The sequence below is a fragment of the Puma concolor genome, chromosome B3 (assembly GCF_028749965.1).
Source record: "Puma concolor isolate L17-30 chromosome B3, mPumCon1.1.hap2, whole genome shotgun sequence".
In the NCBI taxonomy this organism is placed as follows: domain Eukaryota; kingdom Metazoa; phylum Chordata; class Mammalia; order Carnivora; family Felidae; genus Puma; species Puma concolor.
In genome coordinates, this window is record NC_141672.1 from 63,997,335 (window position 1) to 64,013,381 (window position 16,047).

The 16,047-nt window shown below is 41.6% G+C and overlaps 2 pseudogenes; both read left to right on the forward strand.

Annotated features, from left to right (window-relative positions):
* Positions 1 to 9,121: 9,121 nt before the first annotated feature.
* LOC112855729 (heterogeneous nuclear ribonucleoprotein A1-like) lies at positions 9,122 to 10,850 on the forward strand (annotated as a pseudogene).
* A 2,416-nt stretch (positions 10,851 to 13,266) lies between these two features.
* Positions 13,267 to 15,250, forward strand: LOC112855728 (ferritin light chain pseudogene; annotated as a pseudogene).
* The last annotated feature ends 797 nt before the right edge of the window (positions 15,251 to 16,047 follow it).

Consider the following 16,047-nt stretch of genomic DNA (forward strand, 5'->3'; position numbering starts at 1 on the left):
ACTCTATAGGCCACTAAGGCATCCTATAGCAGCAACATTTTTTTTATGCCTTTGCCATTAAAGTTCCAACTCTAGTCTGGACTGGGGTTATGGAGGTATATTTGGCTCACTAGTTCTCCTAATAACCCTCTGTATTCTACAACATTCCACCCATTTCAGGGTCTATACACGTGTGCCCAGATGAAATATAGACAGACAGGACTGAGTAGACCCCTGAGGGTAATGTCTAGGACACCTGTTGCCTACTTTATGCATCTTCCTAATCCTTTGGCAGGCTTCCCTTAAAAAACTTGGAGAAATCCAGAGTCTACCCCAATTCACAGCGAACACTAAAAAGAGAACAGAAGTGAGACCCCTGGAAGCAAAGACCAAACATACAAACACCCTACAAGTAGGACCCAGCATCCATTACATACAATCCTGTTCGCATGGATCACATTCTTCTCAACCTGCTCCAAGTTTGATTCGACCAGTAAATAGCCTAACTGCTTTAGCATAAGATGATTTAACCACCTTAACAGCTTTGACACCTCCCACTCTTTCAGCCTCCTAAGTCACAACTCATCTTCCTGGTTCAGTACATCTAGACCAACCACACAGAAATAGACCTCTGCCCTACTGCAGAGCCTTTCTCTTGAAGTTGATTTTAGGAATAAACCGAGTGCACAGGGTTCAGGACATCCAGAAGTTTCCATGTCTGACAAGAGGACCTAAAAAAAATCTTGGAAGATTTTGAGAAACAGAGTGGTACAATGAAATTGTACTTTAAGAAAGCTAATCTGGCACCTGCAGGGTAAATTTGAAAGAGGTTACTGAAATCATGGGAAGGTTATTGTAACAATCAAATATGAGCATCTAAAAGTCTAAAATTTGTAATATGGTGACATAAAGGAATATGTGTACATTAGAGGCACTGGAAAAGAAAAATTAACAAATTCAGTGAGTAAAAGTTTTTCCCAGAAAAAAAAAAGAAGGCCTAAGAGAGACTGTCAGTGGAACTGACATGACCTGAAACAGAGATAGGGCATAAGAAAATTGGATATTGGAGAAAGCTGGTATTTCTAAGGGGTGAGCAATTTTAAGGATTATTTACTACCTATATAGAAAACACCAAGCTCCATAAACCAATAGGGAAATAAAACTTTATTTCCTTTGTGTGTATGTAAATATGCTTACTGTTTTCTAAATTCAAGAACAGCTTAGCCAAAAAAAAAAAAAAAAAAAGAATCTGAACAGATAATTCACAGAGGAAGAAATCCAAATGGCCAATAAGTACTTGAAAAGGTGTTCAATAGTGGAACTTTAGATGATAATGATAGATTTCTAAAAATAGAACGTAGACAAAAATCAAGGATAGTATAACCAATTACCCTTGAAAACCTCTTTAACCTCCCATCAGGTTCCTGATTTGGAGAACAGAACACTACATGTGTGCATGGATTGTGTTGGGGGACTCCCCAAGACCACCCTCGGTTTCAGTGATTCCCTAGGACTCACAGAACTCAGAAAAACTGATGGTTTTAATTACAGCAAAGGAAAATATTCATAAAGCAGCACTGAACTGTCCTCTCTCAACAAAGGTACACAGACAGTGCTTAATTCTCCCAGCAACACTGTGTGACAACACGTACAAAAGATGGTCAGGCAGGGAAACTCACCAGAGTCTTGGTGCCCAAGGTTTTGATAAGAAGTCAATCACATAGGCATTGAGCACCTGCCTAACTGACCTTACCTAGTCAATCTCTAGACCCCCTAAGATCTAAGTAATACCATGTGGCTCAGGGCCCCAGGTGAATCAAAACAAGTGTTCACCATAAATCACATTGTTAACATAAGCTATCTGGCTGGCATGGTCTGTGTTCGCCACACACAGATACCATTATCAACCAGGATATTTCAAGGGCTTACAGGCTGTCTCCCAGGAGCTTGTCCAAAGCTAGTCCTAAAGACCGTTAGAATACACAGGAATATACCTATGCCTGCTGAGTTAACCCTTTACTGCTCATTCACATAAAAATGTGGCCTATAAATTAGATTATCCATGTAAAACCTAACCATATACCACTGTTTAAAAGACTAGAATCATAATTCTTCTTACAGAAATACACACAAGCAAATAATAGATATGAATAAAGATCTACATTCAAGGATGACAATAAAAGAGCAAAAGTTTGAAAACAAACTAAATGAGACTAGAAAGATGGTCAAATAAATCATGGTACATTCATATCTTGGACTACTATATATCCATTAAAATCCAGATATTTTTAAGTAAATAAAACATGTTATAAAATATAATCAATCCTCATGATTCATGGACTCTGTATTTGTGAATTCACCTATTCTCTAAAATTTGTAAACCAAAAATATCTGTGCTTTTGTGGTCATTTCTGAACTTTCACAAAGTGGCAAAAAATTTGAGTCTCCTGACAAGTACATTGCCAGCTGAGGTTGAGAAAGGCAACACTCTGCCTTCTTTATTTTTTTTTTTAATTTTTACTTAATGTTTATTTTAGAGAGTGAGAGAGAACACGTGCGTGAGCAGGGGAGAGTGGCAGAGGGAGAGAGAAAGAGAATCTCAAGTAGGCTCCACACTCAGTGTAGGAACCCTGTGGGGCACTTGATTCCACAACTGAAAGATCATGACCTGAGCCTAAATCAAGAGTCTGACACTTAACTGACTGAGCCATCCAGGCGCCCCCCACTCTGCTTTCTTTTTTCAGCTCTCAGACTATAAACATGTATTCTTTTCATGGTGTATTTACTGCCGTGTATTTCACATTTCTGTGCTTTTTGTTGGTGATTTCACTGTTTAAATGCACCCAAACACAGTGCTGAAGTGTTGTCTAATGTTTCAATGTGCAAGAAGGTTGTGACATGCCTTCTGGAGAAAATACATGTGTTAAATAAGGTTCATCTGGGCATGAGTTTTAGTGCTGTTGGCTAGGAGTTCAATAGAAACAAATTAACAGTACCTATTAAATAAATGGTCTTCAAACTAAAACACACATATAACAAAGTTACGAACTGGATCAGTTGATGAAAATGTGGCCAGAGGCTCTGAACCTAACCCTGTACTTTTCCTGGTTCAGTACTCAGTTCAGCGTTCACAAATTCATTGTTTGCAGTGACTTTATAGAACATAATTTCCTCAAAAAATGAAAACTGTATGAGCATATACAACATGGAGGGATATATATCAAGATAGATATTCATAAAAAGAATTTTTAAAAAGAAGAGTGTGGTTGAGGGGTGCCTGGGTGGCTCAGTTGGTTAAGCATCTGGCTTCAGTTCAGGTGATGATCTCGCAGTCCGTGGGTTCAAGTCCCACATCAGGCTCTGTGCTGATGGCTCAGAGCCAGGAGCCTGCTTTGGATTCTGTGTCTCCCTCTCTCTCTGCCCCTCCCCCCCCCTCTCAAAAATAAACATTAAAAAAAGAAGAATGTGTTTGATTTTAATTTTGTTTATATTTTGCTATATTTGCCAGATTTTCTATCAGCAACATGCATGTTATATATATATACATATAAAATTGAGGGGGAAATTAGTTATATAATAAATAAATGTAAGACCTTTAGAAACAGATTATGCCAATTAAAGATCTTAGTAATATTCAGAAAGCCAGAAAGGGTGGGCACCAAATGTTTCTAGAGGTACCAGCGGCATAAGTAACCAAGTAAAACCACCTAGGTGAGTACATGGGCTCTCCCTTTGGAATGGGGGCTGGCGGCTGGGACAGAAAGGTGACTGAATAATATCGTGCTTACTCATAAAAACAAAACAGAACAAAACTTCATTCTATTCATTGTCAACGGCACAGAGGGAAAATTCTTGTTGGCTTCCCCTTTCAGTCCATCTCCAAATAAAGCTTATTTATGAGCTGGGAGCTGAAAAGGGCTGAGAATCCCTGATTTGTTCCCACACCGATGCGTGGTGGTAGAGATAATAAAGCTGCTATGAGCCTTGTATAACCCATCCCACATCACACAGTGGTCAGGTTCGGGCTTTAAGTGAATGTGTCATTTGAAAATCAATGCTAAAACCATGGAAAAACGCACTGTGGCATTGTGACTGTCTCACCCCCAGGGTCTCTCTGGGGATCTGTGTGTTGTCAACACATCACCCTCACATTACTCACAGGCAGTAGCAGCCGTGGCAGCATTTTTTCATCCTTGGTTTGTTTCAACTCCCCGGAGAACATATAGAACACACCTCCCATTTATGCCAGCTCCTCCTTTGCAAAGGATCCCACAAGGCTTCATTAATTTCTAAAGCTAGCCCCAGAGGTCATTGTTGCTACTTTGGGGCAAAGCCCTCCCTGATAGGGGACAGGAACCCAGGATAGCCATTAGAATTAAGAAACAAAAAAGCATTCCTACTATGGGGGAGCTTAGCAAAACTGCATAGGACCAGTTAACCTGGGATTTAGTCAGACATTCTCACCTTGACAAAGAAATAATGGCTGCCATTGGCTTTGAGGTGAGGACCTCACTCTGGGAGTCCAAAAAGCATTTAGAACAGGTAGATTCCACAGAATAAAGTATAAGTCAAAGGGAAATCCTTGGTTGACAAAAAATTTGACACATCTTGAAAGAAATACCAATGCATGGATTTCCTTATCTAATGTACTCAAAACTCCAAAGGAATTAATTTTCCTCTGATACAGTGCAGCTGGATATTAGCAAGAACTACATGAAAAAATGAAGGTCAAATGCATCAAGCAGGGAGAACACAAAGCAATTAATGTGAGAGAAAAAGAGGACGGTAACTCTAAAGGAAACGGAAATAGGATATTAAAATCCTTCTGATGATCACAGACCAAGCCCTCTCTCTTCAGCAGGAAAAGGTTACATTAACCAAATGGCCTGGAAGTTCTTAACATAGATGAGAGACACACAAAGAGAATGTTTCCTGGGCAGAGAAGGAAAAAGGTTTGCTCAAAATGAGAAAGCAAACACTCTTTCAAAAAACTTTCCTATTAACTACCTAAAAATCACCTCAATAGAACTGTGGGCAAAGATCATGAACAGGCAAGTCAACACACACACACACACACACACACAAAATCATCCATAAACATTATAAGATGCTCAATTTCCCTTATAATTAATCAAACTAAAACAATAAGGTGATTATTTCTACCTATCAGATTGGAAAGTATTTACAGATTGATGATATTCAGTGTTGGCAAGAGGGTAGGAAAGTGTGATGGGGAAATACTCTTGCTGGAATTGTTAATTAGTAGCACTCTTTGGGAGGAAAATATAGAAATTTATTTATTTATTTTTTGAGAAAGAGACAGAGGGCAACCTGGGGAGGAGCAGAGCGAGAGAGAGACACAAAATCCTTAGCAGGCTCCAGGCTCTGAGCTGTCAGCAAAGAGCCTGGCAGGTCCCAAACCCATGAACCGTGAGATCTGACCTGAGCCGAAGTCAGATGCTTAACCGACTGAGTCATCCAGGCGCCCCTGATTACATTTTTAATGTTTATCTCCTTTGACTCAACATTTCTGTGTCTAATAATGTGTATCATAGAAGTATGCCAGCATTCAAGGGTGTTCAGTATAGCACTGCTTATAATATTTTAAAATTCTAGAATAACCCAATTATCCATTGAGATTGGTAAATAACTATGGTACTTATAATGGAATACTATAAAGCTATTTAAAAAATGAGACATATCTTTACATGGTAGTATTCACTAAGAAAACAAGTTGCAAACAGTATGAATAGGTAGAAGGTTTCCTTATGGAATGATGAAAGGTGCAGCTAAATAGTGGTGATGGTTGCACAACACTGTGAATGTACTAAAAGACAGTTTTATCATCAGAGACAGAGAAATTTGGGGCCAAGAAGGATGTATAAACAAACCTTGTTGAACTAATCCTGATCTTCCTAGTTACCATTTCACCATTTACTACCCCTAGCCCAAATTTCTCTGTCTTATCAATTCTTCACAAATTTATTTTTTCCTTGTCTAAGAGGTATAAAAGCTTCCTGCTCTGGTCACTTTTTTGGGTCTTGATTCTCTTGTGAAGGCTCCCATCTACATGTAAAAATTTAATAAAATCTGCATGCTTTTCTCCCATTAATCTGTCCTTATTGGTTTAATTTTCAGATGCAGCCACGGGCCCTAAGAAGGTTGAGGAAAAATTTTTTCCTTCTCTATAGAACTGTATTATTTCAGAACTGTGAGTTTGTAAAGACTGTTTTTCTTGCATTTCCTAATTCAATAAAGAAAAAGAACATGTACAAACCCTTTTTCACGATAGATGCTGCAATCTAACCTTCAGTAGGACTGAAATGTAAACACTCATTTATCTAGAAGGAATTGGGTACTAAAGTCTATATACCCTGAATTATGCTTCTGTTTCCAAACCAAAGCATCCGTGACCTTCAGACAATAAAAGGAAATGTAAGATTCAGGGTCAGAGGATTGGAATTCTGGTTTCAGTCCAACCAGTGATTTGTTGTGTGAATAAAGGAGAACTCTTTAACCTCTCTAGGCCTCCATTTCCTCAACTCTAAAAATGGAAGATGGCACTAAGTGTGGTAAATTTATGTGATCATATGAGAAATCAAGAAGCCAAAAACAAATACTACATTCAGAAAATTCCATTTAGGGAAATGCCTATTATTTTATATAATCTTAAGAGAGTTGGGTAAGGCAACTAAATTCAGAGCTATGGCCAAAGTACACATTTGTGAGGATGGTCAACAGACTGTATGCTTACGTGACATTTTAAAAACCTGGAAATGAGGCCTATGAGAGAATTTCTATGAATGCCATGAAGTCCTTCTCTAAAGAAATATTTGAGCATTCTAAGAAGATGAGAAGTTTACTCAACTAAGCTAATGTCTCTTCTGGCTTTAAAGATATGTGATTTTGCAGACAATAGAAAAAAATTGTATTCCTTGCTGCCCCCTTGTGAGATTTAGGGAAAATATCCCTTGGTTTATTAAATTCATTTTTTAATTCAGCAAACATTTATTATTGTTTATAGTGTGCCAGGCACTCTACTAGTGATGAGAACATACAAATAATTAAGGCACAATGCCTACTCTAAAGGAACTCACAGATTAACAAAGGCTAGCAACAGCCAAACATTTACAATGCAGTGTGATAATGACAGGTTCAAGGACTTACTGAACCACCTACATCAGCCAGTTTGGTTTGGGGAGGTAGGGTGGAATACTCCGGAAAGTCACCCCAAGAAGGAATGGGAGAGGTTAGCTGTTTCCAAAAGACATTTAGGTAGTGGGGTTAATGAGACTCCCTGATACGGTGATAACAGAGATGTGGTGATAGGGATCAAAGAAATAGAGTCTAGGAGAACAACAAAGACTACGTCTGTACAGCCAAACCTGGACTGAATACCACACGGAAATAAAAGAAACTTGGGGCACCTGGGTGGCTCAGTCGGTTAAGCATCTGACTCTTGATTTCAGCTCGGGTCATGATCTTATGGTTTGTGGGATGGAGCCCCACATCTGGCTCTGCAGATGACAGTACAGAGCCTGCTTAGGATTCTCTCTCTCCCTCTCTCTCTGCCCCTCCCCCACTCATGCCCGCACTCTTTCTCTCTCTCAAAATAAATAAACATTAAAAAAAAGAAAAAAGAAAGAAAGAAAGATGGGGCACCTGGGTGGTTCAGTCGGTTGAGCCTCTGACTTCAGCTCAGGTCACGATCTCACAGCCCCTGAGTTAGAGCCCCATGTCGGACTCTGTGCTGACAGCTCAGAGCCTGGAGCCTGCTCCCAATTCTCTGTCTCCCTCTATCTCTGCCACTAACCCACTCGCATTCTGTCTCTGTCTCTCTCAAAAATAAATAAACATAAGGAAAGGAAAGGAAAGGAAAGGAAAGGAAAGGAAAGGAAAGGAAAGGAAAGGAAAGGAAAGGAAAGGAAAGGAAAGGAAAGGAAAGGAAAGGAAAGGAAAGGAAAGGAAAGGAAAGGAAAGGAAGGAGAAGGAAGGAAGGAAGAAAGAAAGAAAGAAAGAAAGAAAGAAAGAAAGAAAGAAAGAAAGAAAGAAAGAAAGAAAGAAAGAAAGAAAGAAAGAAAGAAAGAAAGGATTTGAAAATGGTCTTTTCAGTTCTTTCAGCATAGTCTCTGGGAGTTATTTCCTATCAGTATCTTAGCCATATTTCATATTTAATTTCTCTTCTAATCTCAGCTATTATCATTTAGTACTTTTTTTTGTTTTTTTAAGAGAGAGTGTGTGTGCAAGCCAGTGAAAGGGGCAGAGGGAGAGAGAGAAAGAATCTTAAGCAAGCTCCATGCTCAGCACAGAGGCCGACAAGGGGTTTGATCCCACAACCCTGGGATCATGACCTGAGCCAAAATCAAGGATCGGACAATCGAGCAACTGAGCGGCTCAGGCACCCCTTAATGTGGGACCCAAGGAATTTAACAAAAATCCCCTACCCCTGGACAAGCAGAGCAAGACTAACTCCATTTTGTACTACACCCACCATATCATGTATAACCCCCACATGACCTACTTATTGCTTAAGACACTCTCCCACCCTAGTCAAGCTGCTGAGCACACCCTCACTGGAAACCAGCTCAAATAGGAATGTGGAACCCCTAACCGCCAAAGAATGTAAACCCCGCCTTTTGCCCGCCAAACTTGCACGCCAATTCTGACCAGAGTGATAGGCTAGTTGAAACAGTTACTATAGGGTAAATTGTAATTCAACTGGCCACCTGCGTGTGGACTGACATGACTATGCAACTTTCTGTGTGTGTTACAATCTCATTGGCCACTGGCCCCTATAAAACTGCTACGCTTCTTAACCTAGGGGTCCAAGTCCCTGCTCTGCCGTGTAGGGTATACTTGGGCCCAAGCTCCAGCCTGCAAATAAACCTTCGTGCGTTTGCATCGGTATCGGCTCCTTGGTGGTCTCTCAGATTCAAAATCGGGGGCATTACACTTATCATTTAGTACTTTTAAGGATTTTATTAGGGCATAGTTACTATTTTACTTTGGTAACTGTAGACAAAGACCAGGTAATATTCAAACCATAATAACTCAAACACCAGTGTCATCAAGAATTTTTAACAATAAATAAAAGCATTGGTGGTGTCAGGAAACAAGTTTAAAAAAAATCAATTTCGCTTTCTGCCCATGGACGCCGCCGAGTAAGCATCGTGAAAGTCTCCCCTCCCACCGCCGTCATGTCTAAGTCAGAGTCTCCCAAAGAGCCTGAACAGCTGCGGAAGCTTTTCATTGGAGGTTTGAGCTTTGAAACAACCGATGAGAGTCTGAGGAGCCATTTTGAGCAATGGGGAACACTTCAGGACTGTGTGGTAATGAGAGATCCAAACACCAAGCGCTCCAGAGGCTTTGGGTTTGTCACCTATGCCACTGTGGAAGACGTGGATGCAGCCATGAATGCAAGGCCACACAAGGTGGATGGAACAGTTGTGGAACCAAAGAGGGCTGTCTCGAGAGAAGATTCTCAAAGACCTGGTGCCCACTTAACTGTGAAAAAGATTTTTGTCGGTGGCATTAAAGAAGACACTGAAGAACATCATCTAAGAGATTATTTTGAACAGTATGGGAAAACTGAAGTGATTGAAATCATGACTGACCGAAGCAGTGGCAAAAAGAGAGGCTTTGCTTTTGTGACCTTTGATGACCATGACTCTGTAGACAAGATTGTCATTCAAAAATACCATACTGTGAACGGACACAACTGTGAAGTAAGGAAAGCTTTATCTAAGCAAGAGATGGCTAGTGCTTCTTCCAGCCAAAGAGGTCGAAGTGGTTCTGGGAACTTCGGTGGTGGTCGTGGAGGTGGTTTTGGTGGGAATGACAACTTTGGCCGTGGAGGAAACTTCAGTGGGCGAGGTGGCTTTGGCGGCGGTCGAGGTGGTGGTGGATATGATGGCAGTGGGGATGGCTCTAACGGATTTGGTAACGATGGAAGCAACTTTGGAGGTGGTGGAAGCTATAATGATTTTGGCAATTACAACAATCAATCTTCAAATTTTGGACCCATGAAAGGAGGAAACTTTGGAGGCAGAAGCTCTGGCCCCTATGGTGGTGGAGGCCAATACTTTGCCAAACCACGAAACCAAGGTGGCTATGGCGGTTCCAGCAGCAGCAGTAGCTATGGTGGTGGCAGAAGGTTTTAATTACTGCCAGGAAACAAAGCTTAGCAGGAGAGGAGAGCCAGAGAAGTGACAGGGAAGCTACAGGTTACAACAGATTTGTGAACTCAGCCAAGCACAGTGGTGGCAGGGCCTAGCTGCTACAAAGAAGACATGTTTTAGACAATACTCATGTGTATGGACAAAAAACTCGAGGACTGTATTTGTGACTAATTGTATAACAGGTTATTTTAGTTTCTGTTCTGTGGAAAGTGTAAAGCATTCCAACAAAGGGTTTTAATGTAGATTTTTTTTTGCACCCATGCTGTTGATTGCTAAATGTAATAGTCTGATCATGACGCTGAATAAATGTGTCTTTTTTTAAATGTGCTGTGTAAAGTTAGTCTACTCTGAAGCCATCTTGGTAAACTACCCCAACAGTGTGAAGTTAGAATTCCATCAGGGTGATGCCAGGTTCCATTTGAAGTTTATTTGCAACCTGCTTGGGCACAGAAGCCGTTGTCTCCACAAACATTGGTGTGGTTGAACTGACAGTTAATGTGTTGTGACCTGGAGTTCACCGTTAAAAGGGTCACCCAAGCAAAGTCCTGGAGTTTATTTGGTTATTAATATGATTGTTGGCACATCCTATGCAATATATCTAAATTGAATTATGATATCAGATAAAATTATAGATGGGATTAAAGCTTGTGTATCGTCCATTATCATGTGTAATCAATAAACGATTTAATATTCTCTTGAAAAATAAAAAAATTAAAAAACTTAAAAATTTGGGGCGCCTGGGTGGCGCAGTCGGTTAAGCGTCCGACTTCAGCCAGGTCACGATCTCGCGGTCCGTGAGTTCGAGCCCCGCGTCAGGCTCTGGGCTGATGGCTCAGAGCCTGGAGCCTGTTTCCGATTCTGTGTCTCCCTCTCTCTCTGCCCCTCCCCCGTTCATGCTCTGTCTCTCTCTGTCCCAGAAATAAATAAACGTTCAAAAAAAGAAAATTAAAAAAAAAAAACTTAAAAATTTAAAAAAATTTTAAAAAATCAATTTCTCACAGTTATAATCTCCAGGACTATCTAGAAGACCTAGCAGATGATTGGTTGGTTGAAATAATAAATTTGCATGAATGACTAAAGAGTGAATGAATTTGAATCAGTGAATAGTTCTGATATCAGCCTGTGAGGAGAGGGTAAAATACGGGTTACTAGAAAAGAAGGAGATGAGTATTTGAGAAAGGGAGAGCCTCGTATAAGCTAAGGCCATTTATCAAAAGAAACATGAAACTGGTACATGGATTAATTATTAATTAGTGCTCAGTAATTTAGGGGGCTATTTGGGGGCACAGGTATCCAAATATAGACAGAATCTGACTTGGGTCTTTTCTCTGAGCCTCAGAGGATTATTTACTGTACATCTATTCTTTGGAATATGAAGAGACTGAAGCGGGGCTTAGGACCCAGAAGACCTCCCTCTTCCACTTCCCCCCAAAATGTTGGCCTGTGTTACAGGCTTCAACCACTTCTTTTCAAGACCTAGACACAAATCTGGTTCAATAAAAACAATTAGCAGAAGAGAGAACATTCAAGAGTTGTAATTACCTAAATGTCCCACCATTAACCATTTGAATGACTAAATCCTCTACATTGATTGTTTTAATGAATGATAATTAAAACCAAATAACCTCTAGGCTCATTTGATGCTACAGTGACAAAACTGAACCTCTAGGCATTATATTGCAAGGCCCTGAATTGAGCCAGGGGAAGCCAGATAGATAAAGTACAAGGAGAATGAGATGGTGAGTGGAAAGGTACTGGTGCACACTGGACTAGAAAGAAGATGATGGGGGTGTCTGGGTGACTCAGTCAGTTAAGCGTCTGACTTTGGCTCAGGTCATGATCTCACGGTTTGTGAGTTCGAGCCCCGTGTCGGGCTCTGTGCTGACAGCTCACAGCCTGGAGCCTGCTTCGGATTCTGTCTCCCTCTCTCTATCCCTCCCCGACCAATGCTCTGTCTCTCTGTCTCTAAACAATAAATACATGTAAAAAACAAAAAAAAAAATTTTTTTAATTAAAAAAAAAAAAAAAAGAAAGAAGGTGATGGCTGCCCTAGCAAACACATTTCAGTTAGTTATCCATTGATGGGAGAGCCCTCAATACCACTCCCTAGTTAGGAAAATTCTTCCAGGAAAACACTTTCAGTCAGAAAAATGCCTTTGTAACAAATAGTGGTGGGGTTAGAGCAATCGCTTCCTGCTATTGCCTACCACCAGCCGCCACGCAGCTCAGCCCCTGGCTTCTGCCCTCTGAAGCAATGGCTTCCCTCATTGTCAAATCACTTTACCCAGTTCCAGAAGGCCTGCTAGGAAGATTATGTGTTGTCAGCAAAGACACATGAGAGAGGATTTTTAACTTTTTAAATCTAAAGTAAGAATTTTGCAAGGCAGAATTTCCAACCCAAACAATATTATAATGGAAAGAGATTAAACAGATTTTGCGGAGACCACCTTCAGGCAAACAAGCTTGAGCAATGGAATGTGGAAAAGGCCACAGTGACCACCTGGTTGATACAGACAGGCCCATCAGGTGACCCACCTCAAAATGTCCTTAGGCCCTAACTGACCAATGGGCTCCTTATGACTAGGCACAGTTACCAAAAAAGGTAAGATTCTATACGTTGCCAAACCTCCTCTTTTTCCCCCTTTAAAAGCAGCCCCCACCCACTGTGTCTTTGCAGACAGCCACTCTTCTGCTCTCGTACCCACCACTCCCTTGTGGTGTATTCAATACATTTTTGTCTCCTTTGTTCTGCCTCAGGTGAATTCTTTCATCTCCCACACCATTGGCTTCCACCTGATCTGATTGTTGCCCCACATTTGGTGGCTCCCCTCCTATGAAGAGATACCCCATTTAGACACCACAGATTTGGTTTGCCATATTCATAATACAGAGGAAGCCATCATCTTGAATAAGTTAAAGGAAGAAACTGTCATACTCATCATTATACCCTGGTGCAGCACGGGTTCACAAAAATAATTGTTTGAACCGAACTCAACACAAAGTAATTTAAACTAAAACCCAGGACAGACCTAACAATATGAATGTACAAATCATGCACTAGTGGATCTTTCCAAAGCACTATATTTGTTGAAATTTTGAAATACATACAATGGCAGGTGAGCAGTCTCCATGATTGGTTGCTCTGTGGCACGTGTAAAGACTGTTCTAAGCTTTTCTTCTGCAGGAAAAGCATTTCTAAGTTGAAGTCAGAGCCAGAAAGTTTGGGCAGTTCAGCACTTTTTATAACCAATCAGTGAATCAACATTTATAAAGCACTTATTGCGTGCAACGTACTGTTCTAAGGCGCTGGGATTATAATGGAGAGTCACTGGGGTTGAAAAGGGACTTTAGTCACCTCCATTTTGACCTTGGTCTGTACTTCCTAACTGATTTAAATTCTCCTTTGTTTATCTCTTAGACAAAAAAACCCAGGAGGCAAAGCATCCTCTGACAGGAACATAATTACCCTTCAAGCAATAACAACTGCCCTGAGCCAGCAAGACCCTGCTTGATTGACCCCAAGATAATGACCTTTACTGCCCATCTGCATGTACCCACTGACCTTTGTCTCATGTTTTCCTTATATAAAGGTAAAAGTATTTTCCGCACTGTGAAGACAGTCTTTGAGAGGCTTAGTCCCCTGTCTTCTGACTGGTGACGTCACTGAAATAAATTTCCTGTCTTATTTCACTACTGCTCCTCTTCCTGCCTTGGGATTTGTCAGTGGCCGGTGGTGGCTCCTGGTCCGCTTGGGACCCCCAGAGCCTGGTGCTCTTGCACCCCTGTGCCCCAGTTACAGGATCCCCTAAAAGTACAGGAAGGCTCTTCCCCAATGAAATACAAATTACCCCCAAATCTTCTATTTGCTTGAAATTTTTATTAAGACCCTCATAATCAAATAAAACTTGATACCAAGTACATGGGTTGATTATTAATTAGCGCTGACTGATTTAGTGGGCTACTTGAGGGCATAAGTATCCAAATGTAGACAGAAAGCAACTATTTTAAAATAGTGTGGGGCACCTGGGTGGCTCACTTGGTTGAGCAGCAACTTCGGCTCAGGTCATGATCTCACAGTTCATGAGTTCGAGCCCCACATGAGGGGCTCGGTGCTGACAGTTCGGAGCCTGGAGCCGGCTTCAGATTCTGTGTCTCCCTCTCTCTCTGCCCCTCCCCTGCTCTCTCTCAAAAATAAGTAAACACTGAGTGCGCCCCGCAGTCCTTCGGATCTGTCTCTTGCTTCAACAGCGTTTGGACGGAACAGACCCAGGGACGCCCATTCTACCGGCCTCCGACCACCCTCAACCTTTTTTCCAGTCGCAACCTTCGGAGCCATCTTCTTGCCACCCTCTGCCTCCGGGACCAGCCAACACGCGATTTTGAATTTAGCTCCTCATTACCAATCAACCCCGAGCGCCCAAATTAGTCAGAAGTACTCCACAGAGGTGGAAGCCACCGTCAACATGCACCTGCGGGCCTCCTACACCTACCTCTCACGGGGCTTCTATTCCGACCGGGACGACGTGGTCCTGGAGGGCGTGGGCCATTTCTCCCGCGGGGTGGCTGAGAAGAAGTGGGAGGGCGCCGAGCGTCTCTTGAAGATGCAAAACCAGTGCGGAGGCCATGGCCTCTTCCGGGAAGTGTAGACGCCGTCCCACGATGAGTGGGGTAAATCCTTGGACGCCAGGGAAGCCGCCCTGCTTCTGGAGAAGAACTTGAAGCAGGCCCTTCTGGATCTGCATGCCCTGGGCTCTGCCCGCGCAAACCCCCATCTCTGTGACTTCCTGGAGGATCACGTTCTAGATGAGGAAGTGAAACTCATTAAGAAGATGGGCGACCACCTAACTAATCTCTGCAGGTCGTCCGGTCCCCAGGCTGGGCTGGGCGAGTCTCTCTTCCAAAGGCTCACTCTCAAGCACGGCTAGAAGTCTCTGGAGCCCAGCAGCCTTTGAGAGGGTCCCTCTGACATCCACCAGGTGCCAGGGCTTGTGCCTGAGTCTCTCCTTGCAGCCACTAGGCAGCTTTTTAACCACGTGGAGCCCTTTCCCAAGCGGTGGACCAAATGAAAACAATAAAGCTTTCTGCAGCAAAAAAAAAAAAAAAAAAAAAAAAAAAAAGAAAGAAAGAAAGAAAAGAAAAAAGAAAAGAAAAAAAAGTAAACATTTAAAAATTTTAAAAATAAAATAAAATAGTGCAGTTTTCATAGCCTGGGTGTGTGTAATAGGACCCATGCACAATGGCATCTATGATGTGCCAAATAAATGAGTTCACAAAATGCACACTATAAATTAAACAATCATAGAAAACACAGTGCCAACTTCTCCCCTAGTAATCTTAAATTCAGATGCCTATGTTTGTCATTTTTTAAAATATTTATTTATTTTTGAGACAGAGAGTGGCAGAGCATGAGCGGGGGAGGGTCAGAGAGAGGGAGACAAAGAATCCAAAGCAGGCTGCAGGCTCTGAGCTGTCAGCGCAGAGCCCAACACGGGCCGAACTCACAGACTGTGAGATCATGACCCAAGCTGAAGTCGGATGCCCAACCGACTGAGCCACCTAGGAGCCCCTGTGTTTGTTATTATAGCAAACACTTTGTCTCTTTTAATTGTTTCCTTTTTTTTTTACCATGTACATGTATTCTCTATTACCATTCCTCCATCCACCTCGCTCCCACCAAATCTGTACCCATAATGGTACTTTTTTCTTTCAGGGAACTATCCAAGTTTGCAAAAGTTGACAAGAGGCATATCTCTTCAGCAAGAATAGGTCAGAAAAAAAAATTACTGTATTGAATTAATTTCAGATGATGTAAAGACCAAAATGGGAAAAGCAAAAGTCTTAAATGATTAGAAACCCATTTGGGAGACTCTGACATCCAGACATAAACATG